The sequence below is a fragment of the Clupea harengus genome, chromosome 23 (genome assembly GCF_900700415.2).
Source record: "Clupea harengus chromosome 23, Ch_v2.0.2, whole genome shotgun sequence".
Classification (NCBI taxonomy): Eukaryota; Metazoa; Chordata; class Actinopteri; order Clupeiformes; family Clupeidae; genus Clupea; species Clupea harengus.
In genome coordinates this window covers 23,973,363-23,992,364 of record NC_045174.1, presented here as the reverse complement: position 1 = coordinate 23,992,364, position 19,002 = coordinate 23,973,363, and positions in this window count along the sequence as shown.

Here is a 19,002-nt window from a genome sequence, read left to right as displayed (position 1 = left end):
GATCTCTTTAAAAATCAGTGTTTAATAAGGAGCATATAGGAATTGCTTCAGTAGTGTGCACGTGGGTGAATGAATGTTAAATGTATTCCTAACTTGCAGTTTAAGTTTAACGAACGTACTGGTGGATTACAGACGCCGTGAAGACTTAATCTGGTAATTACAGTAATATCACATCGCCTTATATTGCAGTTAATTATGATAAACTTACTGTATGGATACAGGAGCTAAGTCACTTTTGACTGTTATTAGATATTTTGAACACATATTAACGCGACGTAGTTTCGTTTCACCTCAGGTAAAGATCTGGGTGGATGGCTAGTTGAAGTGAGATCGTAGATTGCAGTTGTAATCCTTATTGAAACCATAGAATACAATTTAAACGAATTCATCTTATTGAAGGAGACGGGTCGGCTGATTCCGCTGTTCTTAGGACGAAGGCGTTTGACGTTGTAGTATTTAATACAAGCAACATATTGTTGATTGTGTTATAATTAATGAACAGGAATATTTTAGTTCGTTGACATGCATTGAAAAATCCGTAGTATACGGAGGAGAATAGATGTGTGGAGTAGAACGTAATATCTTTTGCGCATACTGAGTTTGGCTAAATGTGCATGGAAAGTTCTGTGTTTACACACGTGGTTGAGGCGTGGTAACAAGATATAACTAAAGTGGGGTAAAAGTTAAGGTTAAAATTCATACCATAGTGAATACATAGACGTGAGAATTTCGGGGGATTTAATGTATTGTTAGTGAACAGAAAGACTGGTTGGATTCATCCTTTTGTCGTCGAGAACAAGAATTGATAGAAGGGGAAGGACAGTGCAATGGAGGCAGAGGACATGTTGCCTGGCCAGGTGTTTCAAAGTCTTAAGAATGTTAATTCAGCAGTGGGGGAAGTTCCTTTTTTTGTCAGGGATGGTAGAGGAAGCTGAAGTAGAGGTGATTGAGTGAGAGAGGATAGAGGAGGAATATACAGTGGGTGACTTTTATCAAAGTCAAAGTAGCTTTATTGTCAATTACTTTGCATGTTAAGACATACAAAGGAATCGAAAAAAACGATATGGGAATCCATACGGCATATATGATGGGTATGAAGGAATAGGTATTGAAATGTTGAATACATGGGTGTTGCTTGAGGATTGTAGCTTGGTGGAAGTGAGTGGAATTAGATTGTGTATAGGACTTAGTGGGAATAAATACATAAAGTAATTGACAAATGGAATAAAGCACAGTTATATGTATATTGGATAGCATATAATACATTTTGGCAATTGCTCCTGGCTGGTGGTAATCTGTGAGTTTCACACATGGGATTATTTACAGTTTATGAATATGAAATTGGGTTTGCTGGTGAAATACATGTGTGATACATATTGGGTTGAAAGGTTGATTAAGTAGTGGAGGAATGCTGAGAGTTGGATGGTTGCAGCTAGAGTGTAAGAATGTTATTCTAACAAGGATATAGAATAGGTACTTGGTTGATTACTGTTTGATAATGATCTGCATTGGACGTTCTTTGTTTGCAGGCCAGCCGCAGGAGAGAGAGTGGAGGAGATAGCACAGAGGGTTAAGGAATGTAGTGGTTGGTGCAGCTGTTGTTGAAGAAAGGACCCCTGCGTCCCCTTCTGGTTCATACACAAAAGGCCCTTGTGTTAGAAGTGATAAGACTGTTGGCCCAGGTGAGGCACTGGGCCCATGGGAAGCCCCCTCTGTATTGGGGTTGGGAAGGAAAGGCAGGGGTAAATTAATAGAGCCTAGCGGGGGTTTAGAAGAGAGTTTTGGAAGTAATTAATATGACTAAGGGGTTAACTGATAAGAAAGAGCAGGAGGCAAAAGGGGTACATGGAGGTATGTTATGTTGTAATAAAAGTTAAAGTTAGAATGGGCTATAGATAAGGACTTTTAAATGAATAAATGAGGGTTTAAAACATTAGATAATTTCTTGAAATAAAATTTTTATATAATTACATATGCATTTATAGATTGAGGGAATAGGAAAATGGATAGACAAAAGGAAAGTGGTTTGAAGAAGGTACATGGAAAGTAAGAATTAGGAGGTAAATGGGAAGTTAAGTGTGTTGTATCGTGTTAACTGTTTTGCAGGACTTCAAGACCACTAGGCGGTGGGACTACCACAATTCAAGGGAGCTGAGTTGGAGTGGGGACCATTCAGATGTAGCAGCTGGACCTGGGTGAAGGGCTGCCAAGGTCATGGACATGCTGCAGTGGATGGATGTGTCTACCCTTGGGGGAAGGAAACTGATGGAGCTCAACATGGTCAGAGGAGGCTTTCCGGCAGACTCAGATGGAGGACCTCATCAGTGGAACTTATAAGAAGATGTTTGTTGTGGGACATCCATAACAATTCTACAACAGCACGCAGAACATTCATACATATTAGGACTGTACCACTTGCATAACATTGCATACATAACTGGATCTGTATTGTTTATATTTGTTGGTTGATAGTTCATATTGTTGGTTCTGTATTGTTTATATTTATATTGCTTCTTTTGTTTGTTTCAATGTTTGGTTTTTTGTATGTATTGTATTTTTCTATGTTTCTTTATATGTTACACAACACTGCATTCAGAAACTGATGGAAAAGAAGATGTGTATGGTCGCCTTTCGCAGCCTGCGGAATGCAGGTGTCGCTGTACAGGACAGGGCAGTGGGTTCAGTTTTCACCTTAAAATAAGAAGGTTTTTGCTCCCACCTGTGGGGATAGGGGCATGGCATCTCGGGAGTAAAGGAACACCAGAATGTGGATACTGATACTGATATTGTTACACCTAAGTTTATCCATGTGAATGGAGACTGAACAAAACACACAACACTGCATACACGATAAGATGGTTGTATTACATTTTGTATGTTCTGTAAACATTACTGTATGCTCATCTAGGACCACCCTAGTGAGACTGTTGTATTGTAAGGGGGTATTAATATGGAGTTAGATGAAGTGGATGGACTGTTTAAAATAACGCTAAAACTGGGTTTTGATGTATAGGAGTTCAAATGTACTTGTTTCATCATATGATAGATTGATAGTGTGTATTTGATAGAGTTATGAAAATATGGTTTAGTGTGTCCATATGGACACAAAGGGGGGAATATGTGGGATATTTTCATATGAATAAGGAATGGATTTATCAGATACCTGTTGAATGAGTGTAGCCTGGTTAAAATGGGTGTGGTATTGTATACCATGGAAGCTTTCTGATTGGATGGAGTCAGGTTAGAGGTTAATGATTAGTTAGTGATTGGATACAGGGTCAGCCAGTCAAGGCTGAAGTGGGAGTGTCAGAAGAGGTTTAAATGGCAGCGCGCGACTTTAGGCAGACAGAAATATTCCTAGGACTTTCTCTTATTGTGGTTTAAGATCTGCAATAAACCTTACTGAAATACTCTACATCGGCTGTCTCCACTTCGACATTTTCTGGTACCTCGCGGTAATTTGTGTTCGGACACCACATGTTGTAGACGGTAGGCTGTTATGTATGGAACGGTGGTCAGCCTATGGTAGCCTACGTACATTTCATTTGTAAGCCCCTTGCTTGGAAGTCTGTTAAAGGGATACCAGCATTGTGTTACCCTCGTGTGTGTGATCGCCCATTATTGCTGTGTTGCAGGTGAAATAAACTGATGACAGATAACGTCCACGACTCCGCTGCATGTATCTTTGACCACAGAGACATTTTATTTATAATTATTGTAGCGAGCTGGTTAGAGTGCGTTACAAAGGCAGACTCCATCTCTGCAGTCAGGCCACCAGGAAAACATTCTCTAAACTCTGATCCCCTCTCTCCTCTACAATGACCGTCTTGTGATTTAGGTGCAGTGGGACGTAGTTGTTATGCTTTTCCCCTCAACACACCCTGAAGGTTTGAAACGGAAAACAAGAAGTGCTGAATGGAGTTGTAGGCTACTGAGGAGGATTTACTGTGAGAAGGATTCATGATTTTTGGCAATAAAACCAGTTTACTTTTCTTGAAGTCAGCAATTTATTTGTCACAGACATAGAGGACACCTCCAAGGGAGAAATATCTGGTGTTGGGCAACTTCATACTACACTGACTCATGACACGGACGCCACATTTGATTTCAGAATCATGTTTTTATCTCATGTTCTCAGCCTAACAACCTTTGCAGCATCAATTCAGCCTGTGGAGGTCACTAGGCCACTAGGCCACACGCTTGAAAGGCTGGGTATGACACGCAGATGATAATTCCCCACTTTCTATTTCAGAATCTTGTTCTGTTACCTCTAATAAAGAAATATGACCCTTATTTTGAAGGGATTTTTCTTTTCTCAGCTATTATTCATACTATTATTTTGACTTTATGTGTAAGATTTCGGCCGGCAAAACCCGGATGTCTTATTCAAAACCAGATCGGTAGTCGTGCTCGAGCTGAGCGGGGCGTAACCCAGAGTGAAGGTTATGTCCACTACTCTATTGATAGTGTAAAACGTATTCCTGTGAAAATGTGTGAAAGAATCCAACTACTGAAAATAGATGTGAATGTAGTGGTGCTCAATCAGAGGGCAACCAATTCTAATCCTTTGTGAATGTGATCGTGTTTTCTGAAGCTACTGGGTGGAACTTTGTTTGTCACTCTTGACAGAAAGTAAAGTGTCACTAAGCTGCACTTAAAGGTCAGTTTACACTTTGTCAAATATAACCTGGTGTTTGTGCAGTCCTGGCTCTCATAATAGGTAAACAAACTAAAGTAGCTTGAACAATACACTATTACACTATTCCAGCCCAGCATTAAGCAGTACACCTTTAAAAGAGCAGACGATAATTCCCCACTTTCTATTTCAGAATCTTGTTCTGTTACCTCTAATAAAGAAATATGACCCTTATTTTGAAAGGAGACGTGCTCTAAACTCTGTCACACGTGGAAGTTTAGACACACCTTCTCATTCAATGTTTTTTTCTTTCTTTTTATTATTTTCTAAATTGCATGAAGCTGATTGAGAGAATGCCAAGAGTGTGAGAGCTGTCATCAAAGCAAAAGATGGCTACTTTGAAGAATCTAAAACATAAAACATATTCTGGTTTGTTTAACACCTTTTACTACATTATTTCATATGTTCATAGTTTTGATGTCTTCAATATTCATCTACCATGTAGAAAATATAAAAAAATAAAGAAAAAACATTGAATGAGAAGGTTTGTCCAAACTTTTGACTGGCACTGAATAGGAATGGGGACATTAAAATGAAGGATTCCGCTACACTATTGCAGCCAATCAACACGTTGCTTCAGGAACACAAAAGCGAGGAGTCTAGTTGAGCCCTTGAGCTCAAACATCAACTCATAAACTAATTAACACTTTTGTGTTTAACCCTGCTCAAATGCTGGGGATATAACCTCTATAACATCCCCTTCAGTCTCTCACCAGAGTTGCCAAGTCCGCTTATAATATGCGACTGGGCTTTATTATTTTGAAGTCGCTTGAAAGAATCATGGGTGGCGGGCTGCGGTGTTTTGGGCGTGTTTGAAAAAATATGGTTGGTTGTGAGGAAAATCTGACAAGCAACTTCGTTTTTTTACATTTATGGTCACTATTTCCCCCAATGAATTGATTGACACTCTGCTCACAGACTCACAGCCCCCCTTCTCCCCCTCATTGGAGATAATCAATGATCGTCGATCACACAGTAGCTGCATGTAGGCTAACCTACTATAATGTTCTCCTATCATAATTATCTTATGAAAGAACCCTGGTTTTTGGAAGTCGCGCCATGTTGTTGAAACGAGCCGGCATCCTCTTGATATCCACAAACAATGTGGTCCAACAAAGTGGTCCAAGTATGGAAAAAAATACAACAAAGATTGGGAGAAGTAAAAAGGACTTAAAGACTGGATACGTCCGGTGATGAAAGTAAAGCTGTGTGCTGGTACTGTAAGGTGGAGGTTCGTGCTCATCATGCAGACCTCCTGCTACATGCTAACACAGGGAACCTGGATGCTACATGCTAACACAGGGGCCCTGGATGCTACATGCTAACACAGGGGCCCTGGATGCAACATGCTAACACAGGGGCCCTGGATGCTACATGCTAACACAGGGGCCATGGATGCTACATGCTAACACAGGGGCCCTGGATGCAACATGCTAACACAGGGGCCCTGGATGCTACATGCTAACACAGGGGCCCTGGATGCTACATGCTAACACAGGGGCCCTGGATGCTACATGCTAACACAGGGGCCCTGGATGCTACATGCTAACACAGGGGCCTGGATGCACGGGATCAGGCAATCAACTTTCAGGAGTGGAAAACAAAGGATGACTGTCAAGCAGAACAGTTCTGGGTCGAAGTTCTGAACTACAAGGACAGCAGTGGGGAGCTGTGTTTTAAAGATCTGGCCCTGTTTGCGCTGTCCCTTCTGTTTGCACTGTCCCTCCTCACAACGCCCATGTGAAATCCAAACTGCGAGAACAGAATGGTCCAGAAGTCTCTCAGTAGCATACTGTGCGTTCGCTACGGCCTAAGAAGACTGGGGATTTGCTGCAAGGACTTTGTCCCAAGTCAGGAGATGTTGCAGCGCTTCAATGTGGGGATGAACAGAGATGGAGAGGAGACGGGGGAGATGATGGATGGTGCAGGGGACGAGAGAGATTACCTTATTTTGTAAGGTCAACATAATTACATTTTTAAATATATATATATATATATATATTTATAATGTATTCATTTATTATTACAGGTTATGACAAAAAACAAGCTTAACATACTCATATAAACTAATAGTTACTTATGGTTCTAATGTATTTTATTATAAATATGTGGCTACTGTATGTTATGCGCTCCCCCTTAATCAAATTGCCTTTCATGCATAACTGACAGCACAGGCGCTAGCCAATCAGATCCCGCTAAGTGCTTCTGTCCTTTTCCTTTTGTCTCCTTTTCCATCTCCGTGATCAGAGATGAGTGGATAGCGCCCTCTAGGGTTAGGGTAAGATAGCGCCTGCCCCCTCTATCTCCCTTTGCTTTTCAAACTCCGAGTGGTTTCAGTTTTAATATGTTGCAGGCTCATTAACTGGAGTGCTGATGTCATTCGATTTGGAATCAGGTCAGGTGTGAGGGATATCAACGTTCCAATCTTGCCATATTGTGTGTGAACTACAAATATGTAGTTGCTGAATTCTGTACAAACAACCTGAGTTGAAATTCCATTGATTGTTTTCTCTGTCTGTTTTGAAGAGGCTGGCTTGTCATTTTCCCTTTGACCCTGAAAAAAGTAAGAGGCGTGTAGATGAATAAATTGTTAAGAGGATAGGTGAATATTATCACATTTAATTTACGTTAAGCAGAGTTGAACGCCTCTCCCTCATTAGCAGGCTGGCTGCAGAAAAGCCTCAAATAATGTCATTTATTGAGCCTGTTCACATGGAGGCCGTGACAGGATAATATTGGGCTTGTTTTGGCGCTGCGTTTGCTTATTTGTCTCGCGAGAGTTGGCAACACTGTTTGAAAAAAACAGGAACAGAACCTGAAAGTTTTGTTGTGATTTGCTGTAGTTGGAAGTGAGCGTGTAGAGCCAATACTATACAGACCTTACATGTTTCAGTAGCCGTGAGTGTCTAGATTACCATTGGTATCTTGTTTGAATTTCAACTGAAACGTGTTTTCTGTTTTTTTCTCTCGTTATGTTTACCCACACACAAAATTAGCTGGTGTTTGTGCTGCTGTGTCTGCGCTAAGGTGTGGACTGTTTCTGTCCCGGGTCACAGCTGGGACGCCGAGGGGGAGGCCAAAGGCTATCGCTGGTGAAGTGCTGAGCTCTCTACGCATCATAAGCAGGGCCAGCTCGCCATCCTGCTGTACTTTGAGGTTTTCACGGGGTAAGCTTCTACCGCTGCTAGCTGGGCGTTGCCATCTATGTAGCGCAGCTTATTCAGACATCCCCGAACGAACTTTACAGAACCTGAGTGTACTGTACACAGAGCTGCCAACTTTTCAAAAAACCTTGGAGTGAGATTTTGTCGGGGGTGACCAACATTTTGCCGCGCACACAGCCACACACGTTTGTTGGCTCAAATATCAGGGAATTGGAATTAATTTGGCGTTGTACCCATGTTGTGCTCTGCATTCTGTTGGTTTGTGGGGCCCAAAGACGTTAATAGGGGCGGCCTACTGGAGATGGACAACACTGGTTACATTCTGTGAAGCAAAGACATAGCTGAAGGTCCACCCCCAGGACATTTTGGTTTAAGTAGATGTTATTTCCTGCATTCTAGTGGATTTTTGGGTGGTATGCTAAAGATGTGCAATACCTGAACTTATTCTGATTCATGTTCATCTGATCATGACTTTTAGACTTGAACTGAACATTCAACCAGAAAACTATTCTTGTGCCTCAATGACTGTCTATGTACCACAATATAGCCTAATTAATAGACCTGTGTTTAAGATTTTACCAAGGTAGGTTGATTGACATTTTTATTGCAATGGTATTCAACTAATTCTTAACTGAAACCTAACCTATATTGTTAATAATTGTATTTAATGATTTATGAGCACTTAATTTAAGAGCCTCCCACCACACATTCCATCAAACAAAAAAGTGCAACAAATAAAGTGCTTAAACAGTAGCCTTTTTAAGCAATAAAATGGATCAACACATGACTAAAATAACTAAAAATGAGGTATCAGATGCAGATCAGAACCTGGTTAGTCATTTTCTAAGATCTGTGGGCAAGGTTGTACTGGCCAGTGGCCTTCTTGGAGGCCCTGATGACCTCTGAGGGGGGCTCCCATCTGAAACAGGGCTCCAGGTCGGCCATCTTTATGGCCATTATTGAGGACAGGGTGCCATCCAATGCCAGGCTATTTCTGGTCTTAGTTTTGTTCAGTCCCACAACTGAAAACACCCTCTCAGCATCTGCATTCAAATGGGGCAACACCAGGATCAGCTTGGCGACGGCAGCAAGCCTCTCAAATTCTTTGGCTCCTGCCACTTATTGAAAATGAACAAAGAACAAAATGGAAAAACATACCATATTTAGTTTTTATTAATACTGTAAGTATACTGTAACAAAGTTCAAATACAACATGCATAGTTTGCATCATGTATGACACAATATATGCATGCATCAATAATAGCAACAGATGTAGCCAAGCCACACCTGCCAAAAAGAAAGCCAAAAAAATGTATACCTTATGTTTCCGTGTTGCCATTCCAGCCCAGAAGCTTTCCATCTCCGTTTCGTCCTGAAGGGAGGTTGCATGAAACATGCAAAAGCCTGTGTCACACGGTGAAACCGTGAGAGTTGGTAGCTCTGTGTACATACCCCCCTCCACTGAGCTGCCAACCACCAGCATACCTGGAGTAGATATAACGCGGGCGTGTCGATGACTGGCAGCGTGCCAGCAATCGATGGGCAGTTCACTTTCCCTCTCTCTGTCCCAACCTTAAGACCCAGCAGGTCGCTACAGTATTGTAAATACTCTGGATTACGTCAGTATTGTCTTACAGTTTATTACCTGTGGATAAAACGGTTTGTGTTGATAACTCAGACGTGTATTGCATGATTGACAGGTCAACAACCAATCACTGCATTCATATCCATTTGCACATGACTTGGAAGTCAACATACTTAGGTTTTCTCGGTGTCCGTGGGAGAGGTTGTAGCAAACAACCAGGTGTTAGGAATGCAGGATGTTATTAGGTCAACTGTGCCCAGGCCATGCTAATATGTCTGATAGTGCTCAATGCTAATATGTCTGATAGCACTCAATGCTAATATGTCTGATAGCACTCAATGCATGGGGGTTGCAGTGAATGCACATAATGGAGGTCTTTTACTGTGAGAAGATCAGAGAGGTTCTCTGATAAGATCCCATTTGGGGGAGAGATCTGGCCACACACTGGAAGTCTGGGAGTCTATTGTGCCGATTTGATCATTTTAGGGTCCAGTCTGAGTTGCCAAGACGTGGTATTAGTGGGGTCAGCTGGCTTGTGTCCAGTTATTGGATCAAGAAGGGTAGTACTGTCTCCAAGGTCATGAGGATCAAACAATGGTCAAGTGATTGTTTACTGATTTATTTATGAGGGGAAATTGTCCCTGAGCACCTTGGTAGTCTGTTTGATGAAATGCTGAAACTGAAGTATTCATTTTTGATGCTACTGCTACACCTGTAATGTGTGTGTGTGTGTGTGTGTGTGTCTGTGTCTGTGTCTGTGTCTGTGTGTGTGTGTGTGTGTGTGTTTTTGTTTGTGTTTCCCCAGATGAATGACCTCTGTCCTCATGAACTTCACTCAAGGGAAAAGAGATGCTACAACTGATTTTTCTCTGCTTCTTGTTGCCAGCGTCTGAGCAAAGTAGGTTTTAGTCTGCGTTTGTGAGGACTTTCCTGCCTTTCTAGTTGGTTGAAACAAATTCATTTCATATTTTGTTGGTCATATGCCATCACCAATCATGTTCCATTATAAATGTGTTTTCAGCTTTTTCTGAGGTCAACAACATTGACGCAGAACTCTATGAAAATGTCACTTTCATATGGAAGTTTCCATTTAAGTTAGAGCCAAACACAACTATATTCATAACCCCAGTCAATCGTGAATTTTCAAGTGACGTTATTAATCTACGTGGAGGCGTACCAGAAGTATTCCACCCCTATGAGGGAAGAGTTCAGCTACTGACACAGGGGTTCCCGGATGGGGTCGTCGCCCTTAAGATGAACTCCGTTCGCATCCCAGACGCAGGAATATACCAGTGTGTCATAAAGATGCCTACCCATTCGCCTTACCGTCTTTTAAATATAACACTCAGAGGTTAGTTATGTCACTCGTACACAATCATTTTCCAACCATGCATACTATTTATTCATGAGATATTGTAGCAGTACTAAAAATAGTGTTTTAAGGAATGAATCCATGCCTGTGTTTGTGTAGCCAAATGTCTCATTCCTAAAAAAGGACTTCTAAGTGAGGCATTATGAGTGAAATATAAAAGCATATATAAAAGCGACATTCAAAACTAATATAGCCTACATTATATCACTTTTAGGAGGAAAAAACAGATTTCAATTCACTGTTCACTGTTTTATCTGACATTCTACAGCCCCATGGAGAGATATAAAAAAGAGCATCTCTGTGAGTGGAGAAGAACGTGTCCTGTTCTGTGAGGCTGAAGGCTATCCATTAGCTGCTGTTACCTGGACAGATGAACATGGCCACAACCTCACTGTGGCCAATCCAACAACCTCCCGTACCTCAGAGCAGCTTTGGCACATCGTCAGCCAGCTGAACGTCAACATCTCCAGCAGCAGCAGCAGCAGCAGCAGCAGCAGCAGCAACTACACCTGCACCTTCACCGACGACAGAGGAGCTTCTCAGTCCGCCAGCTTTGTCTTTACAGGTGAGGGTAAAATATGAAAAACAAATGTTATCGCAGTGTTCAACTTCTAATAACATCACAGTCTTTTGAAAAAAGTTATGTGTATTATCATTACAGACAGGAAGCAGTCAAGACATCGGTACTTTTTAATACTCATCCTCGTACCCGTCCTCGTCCTCTGCGTGGCGTGGTGGTCATGATGAAGAAGAGACTTCAGGTAAGTGACACAGGTGAACAGGGTGGACAGGTGTGTAGGGAGGCCATCAGTGAGAGTGACTGAGTGAGTTGGCAGCCAGGTCTATGAGGCGTCATCTACAGCATATTCCCAACAGACCTAAATGGTTCTACAGTATATTCCCAACAGACCTAAATGGTTCTACAGCATATTCCCAACAGACCCAAATGGTTCTACAGCATATTCCCAACAGACCTAAATGGTGATTCTTTAAAAGAGGTAAACAAATTGAAGATTCAGAGGATCCATGTATCAGGGAGTGATGCCATGATTCTTCCACGGCTTTCCAGAGTACAGTGGAGTCATTTGTCCAGACGGCCATCAAAAAAAATACTTTTTAAGTAACTGCTTCCTACAGAATGTTTGTTCAGCCTATAGTTTTCTATGCAGTTGACAAAACAGTAAAAACTTCTCACACTCACAAAAAAATGAAATGTAAAAAAAAGGGGCTTCTGCAAATGGCCTACATATGTTTGTGTTTGTTGTTTATCCAGAAGCACAACAAGGATGACACCGCTGTGACTGAAGGCAACCAGCTGCACAACAAGGTGGTGACTAAAGACCCACCTTCAGATGCATGAAGAAACTGTTATATTTTTATTTTAATATTTTTTTGCATGAGCTAATGTTGTGTACTGTTTTACTGTTGTACACAACGGTGACTGAACACATGCTGCTATGGTATTCATGATGAAACCGTTATATTTTATTCATTTCTATTTTTATTTCTTTATTTTTGTATTTGTAATGTGTAAGCTAATACTGGTTTACAGTATTTACAGGTACTTCAAAACATGCACAACAGGTACCTCTAAACCAGAGGTTCTCAACTGGTCTGGGCTTTGGACCAACAATTACCCATAGTCTTTAGGTTGCGACCCACATTTTACACAATTCAGACCAAGCAAGTGTATTTCTCAAAAATAGGCTTGTAAATACTCATGTCTACATGATGTCATAATGACCTTTTAAACATTACAATTGACCGATCGCCAGGGCCCCGCCCCCTTAGTTACTGTTGCTACGTCCGACACAATTCCCGGAACTGTCCACCCAAAGGCCATGGCGAGTACGGGGACAAGCGCGATATCTGTCAGTGTGAGTGATTATTTTTGGAGTAATATCTCCGCGATATCCTCCAGATCAAGGCAAAAGGGACTGCAATATGCAGTGGAAGGATATATCCAAAATATTAAGATCAACAACGAAGGGGACACAACAATAATCGAAGCAAAAGCATACAGGTCTCAGTCGAAAAATGAAAAACCCCACGACCTCTTCATTAAATGCAACCAGCACAACCTTGTAGACTAGTCATGTTATTTCACCACCGGGTAAGATCTGTATATAATATTTCAAGCTAGCTAATAACCTAGAAGGATTCTTTATTCTTATTATTTATTCCGTCTCTGGCGAGAGACTGGAGAGGTATCTACGTGAAAATATAAGAAAAGCTTTCACAGCACGACATCGCCAACCACGTCGCCAAAAGACACCAGTTAGCATGCTAGCCTTTTCTCAGCGCTAGCTGTGTTGCTGATGTTAGCAAGTTTTTGCCTTTTATGTTAGATGACTAGTTCCAGACCAAAACTCCTAACCGCTGCTTTAAATCAAACATCAGATAGCTAAGCATTTTAAATATAATGAGTTTGACCACAATAATAATGAGTCCACGCCCACCAGGTGAGAAACATTAAAGGTACCTTTGCACATTTTGTTTTGTGGACCTGTGAAAATACAACAACAGCTTTACTCTTGCTTCCTGTTTGCTAAGCGTTAAGCTTTTTTTTTCAACAACGATAATCCCTTTTCCTTTCGGACTCACTTTAGGCCAGATCCTCCTGAGTCCTACACGGCAGTACAAACAACAGACACCCAGCGTTAACAAGAGACTGAAACTGAAACACTACAGTCCTCCATTCCAAGCATCTATTCCGGCCATGCAAGATATGTAAATAGGAAGTTACCCATAACACCAACTTAGACATGAATCAATCTGACAAACAGCAGCATTTGTGGGGTTTACAGTCCAACTGGCAAATTATACACAAAGGCAAGGCCTCCTATTGGCCCGTCTAGGCCACCTATAGGCCTGTCAAGGCCTCCTCTTTCATTCATTTCTTTTTTGGGTAGAATTTATTGAGTATATAACAGCTTTACTTTAAGCTTTACTCTTGCTTCCTGTTTGCTAAGCGTTAAGCTTTCTTTTCAACAACAGAAGTTTTCCTTTCTGACTGACTTAAGGGCCGGCTCCTCCTGTGTCCTACAGGCCAGTATATACTACAGACACCCATCATTAACTAGAGAAATGCCTGTAGCCAATTTACCCTTCAAACCCCCGTCACTAACACTAAAATCCTGTACTCCTAGTATAATGCCTCCAAGCAGCTACTCTGGGCTACGAGATCAGGCTCTTATGGAAATAGGAAGATACCCATAACACCACCCTAGACGTGATTCAATCTGATACCCATAACTCCACCCTAGACGTGATTCAATCTGATACCCATAACACCACCCTAGACGTGATTCAATCTGATACCCATAACACCACCCTAGACGTGATTCAATCTGATACCCATAACACCACCCTAGACATGATTCAATCTGATACTCATAACACCACCCTAGACGTGATTCAATCTGATACTCATAACACCACCCTAGACGTGATTCAATCTGATACCCATAACACCACCCTAGACGTGATTCAATCTGATACCCATAACACCACCCTAGACGTGATTCAATCTGATACCCATAACACCACCCTAGACGTGATTCAATCTGATACCCATAACACCACCCTAGACGTGATTCAATCTGATACCCATAACACCACCCTAGACGTGATTCAATCTGATACCCATAACACCACCCTAGACGTGATTCAATCTGATACCCATAACACCACCCTAGACGTGATTCAATCTGATACCCATAACACCACCCTAGACGTGATTCAATCTGATACCCATAACACCACCCTAGACGTGATTCAATCTGATACCCATAACACCACCCTAGACGTGATTCAATCTGATACCCATAACACCACCCTAGACGTGATTCAATCTGATACTCATAACACCACCCTAGACGTGATTCAATCTGATACCCATAACACCACCCTAGACATGATTCAATCTGATACCCATAACACCACCCTAGACAAACAGCAGCATCAGTGGGGTTTACAGTTATATTATATTATACACAAAGGCTAGGCCTCCTATTGGCCCGTCTAGTGTCAAAGCCTCCTATTGGCCCGTCTAGTGTCAAAGCCTCCTATTGGCCCGTCTAGGCCTCCTCTTTCATTCTCTGGCTTCCTAAAATCCTGTTGCTTTGAACGGTTTTCTTTTTTGGGTAGAATTTGTTGAGCAATGACCCTGCACTTTATCTTTGTTAAGTATACTGTATGTTTGCATATGTTCATGATTTCTCCTCCTACAGGGCCAAACACACAACCTAAAAGTATTTTATTTGTTAAAAGTGTTTTGCTCTTATTAGGATGTGAACAGTGCTGGAAATGTGTGAAAGAATCAAACTAACTAAAAATGTGAATGTAGTGGTGCTCAATCAGAGCGCTGGCTAAACCAATTCTAATCTGCCTCTCTTGTGAATGTGACCATGTTTACTTGTTTGCTACTGGGTGGAACTTCAAACCTACCACCTTCAAAAATGTGTTAATGTTACTATTTAGTGTTACACAAAAAAAGTGCCTATTTTAAAATGATGTGCCTGTTTCTCAATTAGTAAAACAAGCTGCACACTGCACCAAGATCTGGGTTCAATACTTGAATACTTTTATACAATTTTATATTTACACAATAAAAACTGTTTTTATAAATTCTCATCATGTTGTCCAGTGGGTTCATGACTGAGAGATGAGTGAATGTTCCGGTGAATGTCTCTGAGTGTTGGGATCCTACCAGCCTTCAGCCCAGAGTGCCAGCCTTAACTACCAGCCTTAACTACCAGACTTTACTGCCAGCCTTAACTACCAGACTTCATCCTCAGAGGGCCAGCCTTAACTACCAGCCTTCATCCTCAGAGGGCCAGCCTTTACTGCCAGCCTTCAGCCTTAACTACCAGCCTTTACTGCCAGCCTTCAGCATCAGAGTGCCAGCCTTAACTGCCAGCCTTCATCCTCAGAGTGCCAGCCTTTACTGCCAGCCTTCAACCTCAGAGTGCCAGCCTTTACTGCCAGCCTTCAGCCTTAACTACCAGCCTTCAGCCTTAACTACCAGCCTTCAGCCTTTACTGCCAGCCTTCAGCCTCAGAGGCTTCACATGAGAGGCACATCACCTCATTGACTCTCCTCAAGGCCAGACACTAAGGCTGAAGATGGGGGGTGGGGTGCTTCACTCCTGACAGAAAGTAAAGTGTCACTAAGCTGCACTTAAAGGTCAGTCCTTCTTTATAATCCATTACACTTTGTCAAATTCAGCTCATTTCTTCACAGCTTGCTCTGGCAGTACGTCCAATGAGAGCATGCCAACACAATAAATAACCTGGTGTTTGTGCAGTCCTGGCTCTCATAATAGGTAAACAAACTAAAGTAGCTTGAACAATATACTATTCCAGCCCAGCATTGAGCAGGACGCTTTTAAAGAGAGTGCATCAGTCTCCTGAGAGGATCTGTGGGTGAATGAGGCCCTCTAGTGGGCAGGTTGTGGTACTGTCCCCATGTGTTTACAGATGAGGAGCGTGGGAGTGTCCGCTAATTCGTTATTTAACACAATGTCACAGTTCAAACGTAATTAGTTACATATTTATTTCATGCAACACAGAGCAGAACAATTTTTACATACGTACATAAATACAACTGAACCATACTTTTGTGGGGAGTAAGAGTTAATCTGTGCCCTCCCTGCTCTCTGACACGAGAGTCTTTTAGTAGAAGTGAGATGGCAACACCAGGCTCATGGTATTCAACAGAGAAGTCAGACTCCATCTCTGCAGTCAGGCCACCAGGAAAACATTCTCTAAACTCTGATCCCCTCTCTCCTCTAAAATAACCGTCTTGTGATTTAGGTGCAGTGGGACGTATTTGTTATGCTTTTGCCCTCAACACGCCCTGAAGGTTTGAAACGGAAACAAGAAGTGCTGAATGTGGTTATACTGAGGAGGATTTCTGAGGAGGATTTACTGTGAGAAGGATTCATGATTTTTGGCAATAAAACCAGTTTACTTTTCTTGAAGTCAGCAACTGATGTCACTGACATACAGGACATCTCCAAGGGAGAGATATCTGGTGTGGGGCAACTTCATACTACACTGTGACAGTCCAAAGTGCTCATGACACACGGACGACAACACCCCACATTTGATTTCAGAGTCATGTTTTTATCTCATGTTCTCAGCCTAACAACCTTTGCAGCATCAATTCAGCCTGTGGAGGTCACTAGGCCACACGCTTGAAAGGCTGCGTACGACACGCAGACGACAATTCCACACTTTTGTGTGGGGAATCTTGTTCTGTTACCTCTAATAAAGAAATCAGACCCTTATTTTGAAGGGAGACGTGCTCTAAACTCTGTCACACGTGGAAGTTTCTTTCTTTTTATTATTTTCGATATTGCATGACGCTGATTGAGAGAATGCCAAGAGTGTGAGAGCTGTCATCAAAGCAAAAGATGGCTACTTTGAAGAATCTAAAATCTAAAACATATTCTGGTTTGTTTAACACCTTTTACTACATTATTTCATATGTGTTCTTTAGTTGTGATGTCTTCAGTATTCATCTACGATGTAGAAAATAATACAAATAAAGAAAAAACATTGAATGAGAAGTTGTTTCCAAACTTTTGACTGGCACTGAATAGGAATGGCGACATTAAAATGAAGGATTCCGCTACACTATTGCAGCCAATCAACACGTTGCTTCAGGAACACAAAAGGGAGGAGTCTAGTTGAGCCCTTGAGCTCAAACATCAACCACCATTCACCAGAATCCTGCATTTCCCTTTTACATTGTGCTTCTCATTGTTAGCCAATCACCGCAGTGAATGGGCACATCTAAGAATGTATTAGATATTATGAAGATTAGATTAGTTATTATGTGCAGGTTCTTGAATGACTGAGTGAGGTTAACCCGGGGCAATCCTCTCATAATACAAATAAACACTTTTGTGGTTAACCCTGCTTAAATGATCCTTCATAATACAAATACATACGTTTGTGTTTAACTCTGCTCACATGATCCTCTCCTAATAAAAATAAACACTTTTGTGTTTAACCCTGCTCAAATGCTGGGGATATAACCTCTATAACATCCCCTTCAGTCTCTCACCAGAGTTGCCAAGTCCGCTTATAATATGCGACTGGGCTTCATTATTTTGAAGTCGCTTGAAAGAATCATGGGTGGCGGGCTGCGGTGTTTTGGGCGTGTTTGAAAAAATATGGTTGGTTGTGAGGAAAATCTGATAAGCGACTTCGTTTTCTTACATTGATGGTCACTATTTCCCCAATGCATTGATTGACACTCTGCTCACAGTCTCACAGCCCCCCTTCTCCCCCTCATTGGAGATAATCAATTATCGTCGATCACGCAGTAGAAAGAACGCTGGTTTTTGGGTGTCGCGGGACAGCAGTGGGGAGCTGTGTTTTAAAGATCTGGCCCTGTTTGCGCTGTCCCTTCTGTTTGCGCTGTCCCTTCTGTTTGCGCTGTCCCTTCTGTTTGCACTGTCCCTTCTCACAACGCCCATGTGAAATCCAAACTGCGAGAACAGAATGGGCCAGAAGTCTCTCAGTAGCATACTGTGTGTTCGCTACGGCCTAAGAAGACAGGGGACTTGCTGCAAGGACTTTGTCCCAAGTCAGGAGATTTTGCAGCGCTTCAATGTGGGGATGAACAGAGATGGAGAGGAGACGGGGGAGATGATGGATGGTGCAGGGGAGGAGAGAGATGACCTTCTTTTATAAGGTCAACATAATTAAAAATGAAAATTACGTATATTTATTTTTTTATAATGTTTTAATTTATTACTACAGGTTATGACAAAAAAAACAAGCTTAACGTACTCATATATACTAATAGTAGTTACATATGGTTCCAATGTATTTTATCATAAATATGTGGCTACTGTATGTTACGCGCTCCTGTCCTTTTCTCCTTTTCCATCTCCGTGATCAGAGATTTACATTTACATTTACATTTACATTTAGTCATTTAGCAGACGCTTTTGTCCAAAGCGACGTACAAGGGAGAATGAGAGATGAGTGGATAGCGCCCTCTAGGGTTAGGGTAAGATAGCGCCTGCCCTCTCTATCTCCTTTTGCTTTTCAAACTCCGAGTGGTTTCAGTTTTAATATGTTGCAGGCTCATTAACTGGAGTGCTGATGTCATTCGATTTGGAGTCAGGTCAGGTGTGAGATATCAACGTTCAAATCTTGGCATATTG